A 10096-nucleotide genomic window follows, 5' to 3' on the forward strand; every position below is an offset into this window, starting at 1 on the left:
TTCTCATTTCTTCCATGCTAGTTCTTTGCTGTGTCACAGTCTTCAGCCCTTCTCTTCATGGTCTGAACCTTTGACACCAATGTCCACCTTTTGTATGATAGCACTTCACCTGCAGTCTATTCATTATGTGTAGCCAGCTTCTATGATAACTTAGTCTACTTGGGGTACTGCATCTGTACAATTATTAAACGGCTTGCATTTTCTACAGTGCCTTCCACATGTACAGTCTTCGTTTCGCACATGAAATTTTACTAGTTTCTTTAATTCATCATCAGTTTCTATAAGGTCCATACATTCTCTTTGTCAGCCAGTCTTCTCAGTGTGTGACGCTTGTTTCTTGTGACGTCACCAACACCTCTTTTTCTCTTTTTCATATTCCTTTGGGGATCTCCTCCAAGAGATTGTCATCTCTTCGGGGATACATCTAATAAGGTTTTCTTAGTGGATACCTTTTCTCAAAGACTCAACGCAGAATAGTCACAACTGCTGGTGTCAAACATGGCACTATTTCAGGCTTCCAGCATAAAGGTAGTAGGGGGGTAGGACTTCATGCAGAGGCAGCTGGATGCTCCTCTAAGGAGGGGCTCATGTTGGGTGTGCCATATTTGGGAGTGGGGGTTCGGCAAACTGGGTGTGATGTTGCAATTTCATATACATCCAATGTAGTTAAATGTGAATGGGATATGTTACTTTAGTGTTACTTTTTGTTTAAAGTTAATACATATTAGATTTGCACACGCATAGAAAGGTAAAATGCTAAACCACAAAATGAAATATGAACACAATTCAGACATAATGTGAGTACCCAGAATCCAGCAATGAGGTGTCTCCTAATGTGCATGCGGGAACGGGGGTGGGGGAGCCTGTCCTGAAGAACCCACTGTAATGTAGAGATAATATTTATTAAACATGAATGCACACTGAGGAACATATAAAGGGAATTTATAAATATGCATATAGTGAGCCTTTATGAATTTATTTATTCTCTGCTTCCAGCAGTTTGTGTAGTGCATTTTGAGGTAAATCACTGAGAAAATCCAGTTCTGCAGGATTGAAGGTTAACATAGGAACAATGATTAACAAATCAGATGGACAGCCATTGAACACAACACAATGATTATGGCTTGGTAGTTCCTCAGGAGATATTTGTAATCTCTTTAAGTGCATTGAAGTCTTTCAGAGGGGCCCGACATTTTGTTTTGATCAGCAATAAATATAGGGTGAAGTAACACCTGAGGCTAAAGTGATCGATACCCAGGAGTTTCAATTGTATTCTCAGGTGTTCTGTGCGTGTTGAAATGGTAGTCATTTAGATTTGAATGTTCTGAGATGCCAATAAAAGTTAAGGTGGATGAGATGGCTATCGTCAGTTCAAAGGGAACTTGTTTTTTCTGCTTTCCTCAATGTTGATGAAGTATCCATGCGACTCATGTGCAATTACGATTACGGTTTAAGAGCTCAGACCAGTTGTTACTGGCTGCCGGTTGCTGCAAGAATCACATTTAAATTCCTTCTGCATCATCCATAAGACTGTCTGGGGCCGGGGATCACACTATCTGCAACTTGCTTTCACCAAATACTCTCCTTCCAGATCCCGCCGATCCTCTGGCTCCAACTCTCTGCTGGTCAAGCGCTTCTCTAAGCAAAGAGCAGGCGGCCGTTCCCTTTCCTCATCTGGCTCCTTCCTCTGGATCAGCCTCCCGCTTACGCTCTGTTTTGAGCCGAATCTCCACAAGCTCTGCAAATACCTAAAGATTTTCCTCTTCTCCTCCTCCTTCCCTCTCCCCCTCCCTTGCTAAACCTCACAGTAGTTGTGATTGGTGGCCTGGGCCCTTATGTATCCTTCTTGGTCCTGGCCTTCTTTCCGATTGCCCGCAGCATCCACCTTCTCCCTACACTTGCCTTCGGGCACCACTTGGCCTGTGCTGCCGGACAGGCCTGCACTTATTGTATGGGCTGGTGACCCCTCTTCCTTCCTGTGGTCACTGCCTGGCACTTACCTGTTGCCCCGGCAACCAGCTCTTGCACTTACCTGTTGCCTCGCAATGGTCTCCCTGGCATTTCACCCCTCTGTGGATCGTCTAGCACGCACCCCTTTCCTCTGTCCCTTTTCTTTCTCCACACTTGCACGATCCAAATGTTCACAAGGCCTAGTAGTACTGCTTTTTTGTATTTCGCATTTTCCATTGTCTTGTTGCTTCCCTTGCTCCCTTCCCTTTGCCCTGTGGGTGCCTTGAAACACAATTTACCTGATTTATAAGTGCCTTACAAATGCCCAATAAAATGAAATAAAAAATAATGAAATGACTGCACACAAATGTGTAACTGTGTGATAATTTCATGATCTACCATGGATGAATCCCAAGAAGTGGTGTGCTATTAATATGATCTCAGATGGTAGTTAAGATAACAAGTGGCCAATGAGAATGAAAGAATTGGAGAAAGATGGGATTTCGTTGTAGAGGTTTTGTTCAATCACATGTGGGGAGTGGATTGTAAAAAAATATATGGGAGTGTTTCAACTGTTGCAAAAAAATATATAATGTGTCAATTTATGTGGTTCAGTGACAATTGGGTTAGTTTGACTCTAAGGCATCATCTAGCTCCTCCCCGGATGATTGTACAATAAAGTTTCTTTACATACAAACGTGCACTAGCTTCGTAAGTGGCGGGCCTGCTTGGGTTAAGGTGATTAAAGACCCAGCTGCACACCCTTATACCTGTTGAGACCCGTTGATTTTTTTCCCCATCCTAGATATCTCTAAAGAGAAACTGAGTGGAACTCTCTGGTCTCTGCACAGTATGACGGTAGACAGAAAGCACACTGCTCAGGTGAAAGGTTTTGGCCTAGCCGAGCTCACAGTGACATATGGCAACGTGTTCATGTTCATCTATGCTTCCATATGATTCAAATGCATGCCTTTCATTGTGAAGTGGTTCGGGAATGTGCGTGTCGGAGGAAGAGTTTGTCATCTAGGTTCAAATTCCACCTCAGCTAATGCCTTTTTGTACTGGCCTTGTGTTTTTTTATGATATTGTATTTTGTAGATTTGTTTACCCATTGATAAATTACGGAAAATTATACTATGGCCATTATGGGCTCAATACGTATCAACGCTTAGAGCAGGATCTCATTTTAATTCCCTCTCCACATAGAGGCTTGCCTGGCATGTGACGTAGTATAAGGGCAGACATTCTGTTTACATAACTTTGCATTTTGTGTGTGTCTGCTCGGGAATCCTAAAATGGATGCCCTTGAATAGAGACAGTGAATTCAAGTTCTTCACCTGATGTTTGTACAGTAAGCACACACTGTAGTGTTATGAACTAAAATAAATAAGTGGTGTCATGGATTAAACTTTAACAAAACTGTATATGCATAATGCAGGATCACCTAAACAGGGACAAGAAAGCCCTAATGTTAGGCTATTTTCTGATACTTTAATATGTCCCATCCCAAGAGTGTTGCTGCCTGATAACACAGAGCATTTTTATTTATTTGAATAACGGGGATGTCAATTTCGAGGAGATATTACTTACAGTAACACATTTATAGTTATGTTATACTGCTCTTCTAAAGCGCATCAGTTGCCTCGAAGCATCATGGCGGTGGAGGAGGAAACAAACACAGAACAGCAAAAAAGGGTCACGCAAGAAATGTAAAACAGAAATGTCTTGAATTGACGACAGAACGCACAATGATCTTCAGTAGAATGAATAGACAATAGCAGGGCATTGCAAGGATGCATTCTGCAAAAGGCAAAGCATAGTGTGGTATCCTAGAGGTTGTGATTGATGGCATGTGTGAGTGCCGGGGCCTGATGAAATGCTGAGGTGGAGCTTGGAGAGAAATGCCCATTACCAGCATCAAACAGCATTTTTCTGGTGAGCTGGCAGTTGAAGAATGCAGCTGGTGCCCAAGAAGAAGATGGATGCAGCAAAAAGGCATCAGACACACCATGGAGGCCCCTACATGGGACTGAAGGAGAAGTTTGGGCCTTGGAGGAAGTTTAGGGGCCCACTGACAATGGAATTGTGCAGTGTCCCAAGTGCTTGAAGTTCAAGCACCGTTACGCTCCTGCTAGAGTAAGGGTTTGTGGGACTTGGAGTCCCTCCCATGGGGTGTTGCGTTGTGGAGATACACAAAAAAACAATACTTTAGGCAGTCCTGGAAGGTCGTAGGGGGTCCTTGGTGGCGCGCGCCCAGTTGAACCACTGCGTTCCAGCTCTGCCGTTGAGCTGCAACACATGGAGTTTGCCCTTCATCATTGTTTCGGAGCCCCGAGCTGCGTATTCAAGTCTGGAGGCCCGCATCACAGGATCAGAGGAAAGGTCCTAGCGAGCGTGTACATGCATAGTGATGTAAACGCAAGTAAAGGGGCACTTCCATAGAGCATAAGAACGTTTTCCTTTGGATGTGTTACACAGGAAAAAAAAATAACAAGAAAAAAGAAGAAGCACAGTGATGCGTGTAATTGAATATCCAATACAGTATTTAGTTCAGAGTTTGCAAGGTGCATGCAGAAGAGTGATTGTTTAGAATGGTTTGTTAGTGGTAGTAAATTTCCAACCCCACTGTTCTCACTAAATGTGATTCATTTCCTTTCCCCTTTCGATCATTCTAGAGTGTAGCAATTTCCAACCACATGAGTTCCTCAAGGGGTTAGTGTGTTCCTGGGCACCGTGGTCAGCTCCTGGGCTGCCTGGTTTCTGCATCTAGCCCTATTTGTTTATGTGTGATGTGTTCCACATCCTCTGTGGTCCGATTGAGTGGGGAACATCTCCCTCCCCTGTTTACACCTCTGGTCCTCTAACATAATGGATACACTTCAGCTCTCCTCTCTTCTCCTCTGCCTTCAACTCCGGTCCAGGCTACTTCCCACTCCTTTCCAGTTGTGTATTCATTTCATGGTGTGTGTATGTTGTTCAGTTGTCGTTTTCATCCTGTTCAGAGCTGAAGATCCAGGTTTTTAGAAGTTTCCTGAATTTTAGATGATCCTGCATAGTACGTATTTCTCTGGGTAGGGAGTTGCAAAGTTTTATGGCTAAGCAAGAGAATACTTATCAACTAGGTTTTTTCCACATGCATGGTTTAGGTTCTAAGCAGATGTTGTCTTTGGATCTAAATGTTCCAGTTGGCTTGTGTGTGGTTATCTTCTTTTGCATGAATTCCACTCCTTGTCCATGGATTGTTCTACGTGTAATGCACATTGTTTTAAAGGTGATTCATTTTTTGACTGGGAACCCATGTAGCATCCTTAGCGCTGGTATGATGTTATCCCTTCGTGAGAGTTTGGGGAAAAGTCTAGCAGCTGCATTCTGTATTCATTGCAGTTTCCTCAGTTAGTAGCCCGGCATTCCGAGGTATATGTTGTTGGCGCAGTCTATCCTGGACATGATGAAGGAGATGAGGGCCATTGTTATGTGCCTGAAGGAGAGGAATGGTAGAATCATTTTGATCATGTGTAGCTGGAAGAAGCATTTCTTAATCGGTTCTAGAGTTAAATCGTTGTCCATTAGGATTCCAGGGTTTTGGACAATTTTGAATGTTGTGTGTGGCATTGCTAGTTCTGTGGGCCATGGAATTTACTGGTTGTTTCCTTGGTTGTTGGGTGTAATCATGACTTCCGTTTTGTCCTTGTTGATTATGAGGTTATTAGTGTCCATCCATTGGTAAAGTTCTTTGAGACAATCTATTAGCGTAGTGTTCTCTTCTTGTTTATCGCTGATTTTGTAGATGATTTGGGTATTATCTGCGTAGTTGTAGCATTTGAAGCCTGTCTTTTGATGATGTTGATTAGTGGCATCATATGGATGCTGAAGAGTAATTACGATAACGAGGAGCATTGTGGTACTCCACAGTTTGTGTCCCGCAGTGTAGATTAGAATGGTTTTATCCATGCTGTTCCTGTTCTTTCAGACAAAGATTTAATCCAGAACAGTGCTGTGTCAGTGATCCCTATTTCTTTCAGTCTCTTGAGGCATTTGCATATACCGTTTGCTTGTGGGTGATAAGCAGAAGAAAATGTGTGCTTAATACCCAACAGAATTGTGATGTGCTCGAAACCTTCAGTTACAAAATGTGTTCCATTGTCAGACTGGAGCACTTTGCACTCAGTGCACCTCGGGAAGACCTCACATACAAGGAACTTCATCACACATGTGGCATCAAGGTGTGTGCATGCACCGGCCTTAATCCATTGGAAAAAGGGCATACAACTACTAGAATATACCTGCATCCATTACAAACTTGAAGCATATGTACATAGTCGATTTGCAAATGCTTGAAGGGTCCGGTAGGATTGGGTATTGTTCCTCTCACTGTTTGCAGCATGTGCCTTGCTGTGTATTGTTAACAGGATAAGCAATTTACAACCAAGGCAGCAACATGCTTCACCAGAATCGGCACAAACCATTGTTCTGAGATCAAGGCTGCAAGACACTCTTATGTTGTGTGCACTGGGTAATGTAGTTGATCTAATGCTACTTTAAGTAATCCCCAGAGCATAACTGGTTTCCCGGTGCTATCCTGCCACCACATTGCATCTATGGGGGACAATGAATACCATTGTCTCTTCCACACTTCTTGTTCCTCTGGTGGAGCTCATCCCTGCAACTTGATACTTTGGGGTATGGGCAGTAGATTAAAGCCTTCTTTAATGACCATGTTTCGTGCTTGTGTGTGTTTATTTGGTGCAGTATGAAATTCAGATATTTCATAAAAATATACTGCTCTTTTCACCTCTAAGTCAGTGGCTTTGTTGCCGTGGGAAAGCAAATATGTATCTTTACTGTGGGCTGCGCACTTCACCACATCAATATCCGATGGGAGCTATAGTGCATATATAAGCCTGTCCAATAGTGACGCATGTGGTATTGGTGTCCCATCTTTGCATATGAAGCCACGCCTCTTCCAATGTGACAGCCCTGTGAATACTGTTGACGTCATGCTGGCAGAGTCAGAATACACTGTTACCAACTCTTCTTCGTGTATTTCAAGTACAAAACTGTGCTCTGCTGCTTGCACTGACAAAAGTAAAGGCAATCTATCAACTTCCACAGTTTCAAAGTTGCCATTCAATTTTACTTTTACCACTGCGGTTCCCGTGTGCCTTTCACGCGTGCTTTGATCAATCAACAAGGAACCATCCATGAAGAGAACATGTGGAATTTTGTCATGGTATTTAGTATACTTGGTGCAATCATGCACATAGTCTCTTTCCTCTACTGGCTCTGCTATGAATCTCACTGAATTTATTACTCTACACCTGACAATTTTGATCACTGGATTTGATATAATTACCTCATAATCAGAGGCTCTTTGTGTGGTTAATGTGCATTTTGGTTTTCCAAGAATAGTAAACAGGGCATGCTGTACATATAATGTTACTCTACAGTCCATTGTAGTGGGCTGACTTCTCAATTGCAAAGGTTGCGGCCGCCTATGCTTGTTCACAGGGATAATAGCCTCTCATTATTGGATCTATGATCCTGTTATAAAATGCTAGTGGTGTGTGTCCCAGGCTAGTTTCTGTGGGAGGACTGTTGTCATTAATACTTCCTTTGAATGCGAGAATAAGAAAAACTCTGCACTGCAATCGGGGATCTCTAACACGGGTGCTGTGCATATTGCTGTTTTCAACTCATCAAAGGCTTCTATCATTTGACCTGTCCAGGCTAAGTCTATGTCATCCTTCTGAGCTTCCTTGAGTCTTTTTAAGAGGTGTCTGACATATGTACTGTAATCGAAGACCCATGCCCTGTAGAAATTCCAAGGGCCAGAAATGGTTGCTTCTCCCTCACTGTTTTTGGTCTGGCTATTTTCATAATCGCTTCTGCTCTCTCAGGGGTCACCTTTCTTCCCTCTTAAGATATTAACTGCCCTATATACAGGACTTCTTTCTGGTAACATTGTAATTTCTCCTTATCATCTTTGTAGCCCTTCTCTGGAAAGATTGTCATCAACTGCATTGAGTCTTTCCTGCACTGTTCTTCTGTCTCACTGCACACCAACATGTCTACTTATTGTATCACTATACTGTCAAAGTGTGTATTTCCTAAATCCATCTGTAGCACTCAGTTGAAGATTGATGGGGACTCACAGTACCCCTGAGGAAGCCTTGTATGTTTCCACTTGGTCCCGCAATAGGATAATGAAGTCAAGTCTTGAGATTTCTCATGAAGGGGAATAAGAATGCATTTTTCAAATCCATCATGGGGAAGTATTGAGCTCTCGGTGGGATGTTTCACAATATTGTGGCTGGATTTGGGACAAATGGGAACTCTGCTTCAACAATATTGTTTAGGGGCGTAAGTCCTGAATAAATCTCCACCACGCCCACTTCAGTTTTTTTCCACTGGGTTCACCGCCATATAACATGGTGGATTCTGATGGCATTAGTAGCCCTTGTTGCACTAGAATAGAAATTGTATCATAAATACCTTCATCTGCTTCTCCCAACATTGGGTACTGTCTCACTCACGGCAAAATAGTTGCTGGTTCCAATTTAATCTTGACCACTTCTACTTTTTTTAATAGGCCAATGTCATATGAACCATTGGTCCACAGCATGCTTGGAACCTGTGCCAAGTCTTCCTGGAGAAAAGATGGTGTCTTTTGTATCAATGACATTCTCTGCAGCACTTCTCTGTCCTCTCAATTGTTAACTGATAAGTAAGGTTATGTTAAACACACATCATCTGAATCATCATCTGTAAACAAGTCTTCATCTGTCAAATCGGTCAGTCTGTGCCCCTCATCAAAAGCTATAACTTTCCTCCAGTTTATTCCCTCATAAAGCTTAAGAGGAAGCACCCTGTCCTCTTTTACTATTGCTGCTTCTAGCTCTATTGTAATCACTTGCCATTCTTCCTCATCCATAGGTACTTTTGGCCTAAACAAAAATGATGGGGGTAGCCGCAATATGTTGCCCCTTATTCTGGCAAGCCGTGCTAATAATATGTGTACACTTTCTGGTCCAGTGCATGCCCCTTTGTGCTTTCAGGCCATAAAATGCTGACATGAACTCATGTGCATTTATGTAATGAAAACCTTGAGTAGAACATATTATTCCTTGGTCAGTGGATGATATTTTCATGTTCAATTTGTTCATCAAATCTCTAATATGTTGACTGGTGTCTTGTGGGAGTACAATAATGGCATGGAAAGGTTATGCTCTCCTATAGTGATAGGTAAGTCATCAGTGAAAGGAACCTTACTTGTCACTTGAGAAAACCCAGAATCCTCCTCTCACATGGCCAGGGAAAGGCCACTGCTTTTGGATCTCGTCCCTGGGAGAGGATATGCGAGGGAGGATCACCTGGGTGGCGGGAACTGGGAGAGTAGAGAGAGGACGTCCTTAGGTGACACATGGTTCCCCATTCCCTTTCCAAAATGAACCGTCTATCCCTCAAGCCTTCGTATTCTACTGTTAGCCTTTTATTCCTTCTGAAATGTCCCCCACAATTATTACCTTGACACTGCGATGAGGAATAGACCAACTAGGAAATCACAGCCTCATTTAGGTGAGAGAAACCTATTCACCTTATGTTGCTAATGCTGACACACATCAATCAAGTTCCAAGACAAGCACCAGCCAGCACAGAGTAATGCACACTTCCTTTTCAAATCTCACCATACACCACTTTGGTACTGAGACAAAGAATAGGGCTATGGTTGTATACCATTTGAATAGCCAGACATATCCAGCTAATAGGTTTCATGAAGGTCAGACAATTGAACTAAATGACCCACATCTGTGGGCCTTTGACAATCCCAATAGGTATAAGCAGCCTGGCTGCACAGCAAGAGGGAGAGCACAGAAAGGAACCCAGAGTCAGGTTGCAGACACAAGCATGAGATAAGCTGGATGGAGAGCAAGAGGAGCGGGAGCTGAGAGCAGTGTCAGGCAGAAGAGAGGGCCACCATGGCAGAGGCCTGCCACAAGAGGGTCTGGAAGGCTTGCCAGCCCTCCTTGTTGGGTGCATGCAGCAGGAACTGTGGGTGCTGAGACACTCCATCGGCCACAGAATGCCAAGAGAGCATGTAGTGCTCTGTCCGGTCTCCGCGAAGGAAGACCAGGGACACAGAAAGCCA

Source organism: Ambystoma mexicanum, chromosome 10 (genome assembly GCF_040938575.1).
Source record: "Ambystoma mexicanum isolate Mex_15411 chromosome 10, UKY_AmexF1_1, whole genome shotgun sequence".
Taxonomy (NCBI): domain Eukaryota; kingdom Metazoa; phylum Chordata; class Amphibia; order Caudata; family Ambystomatidae; genus Ambystoma; species Ambystoma mexicanum.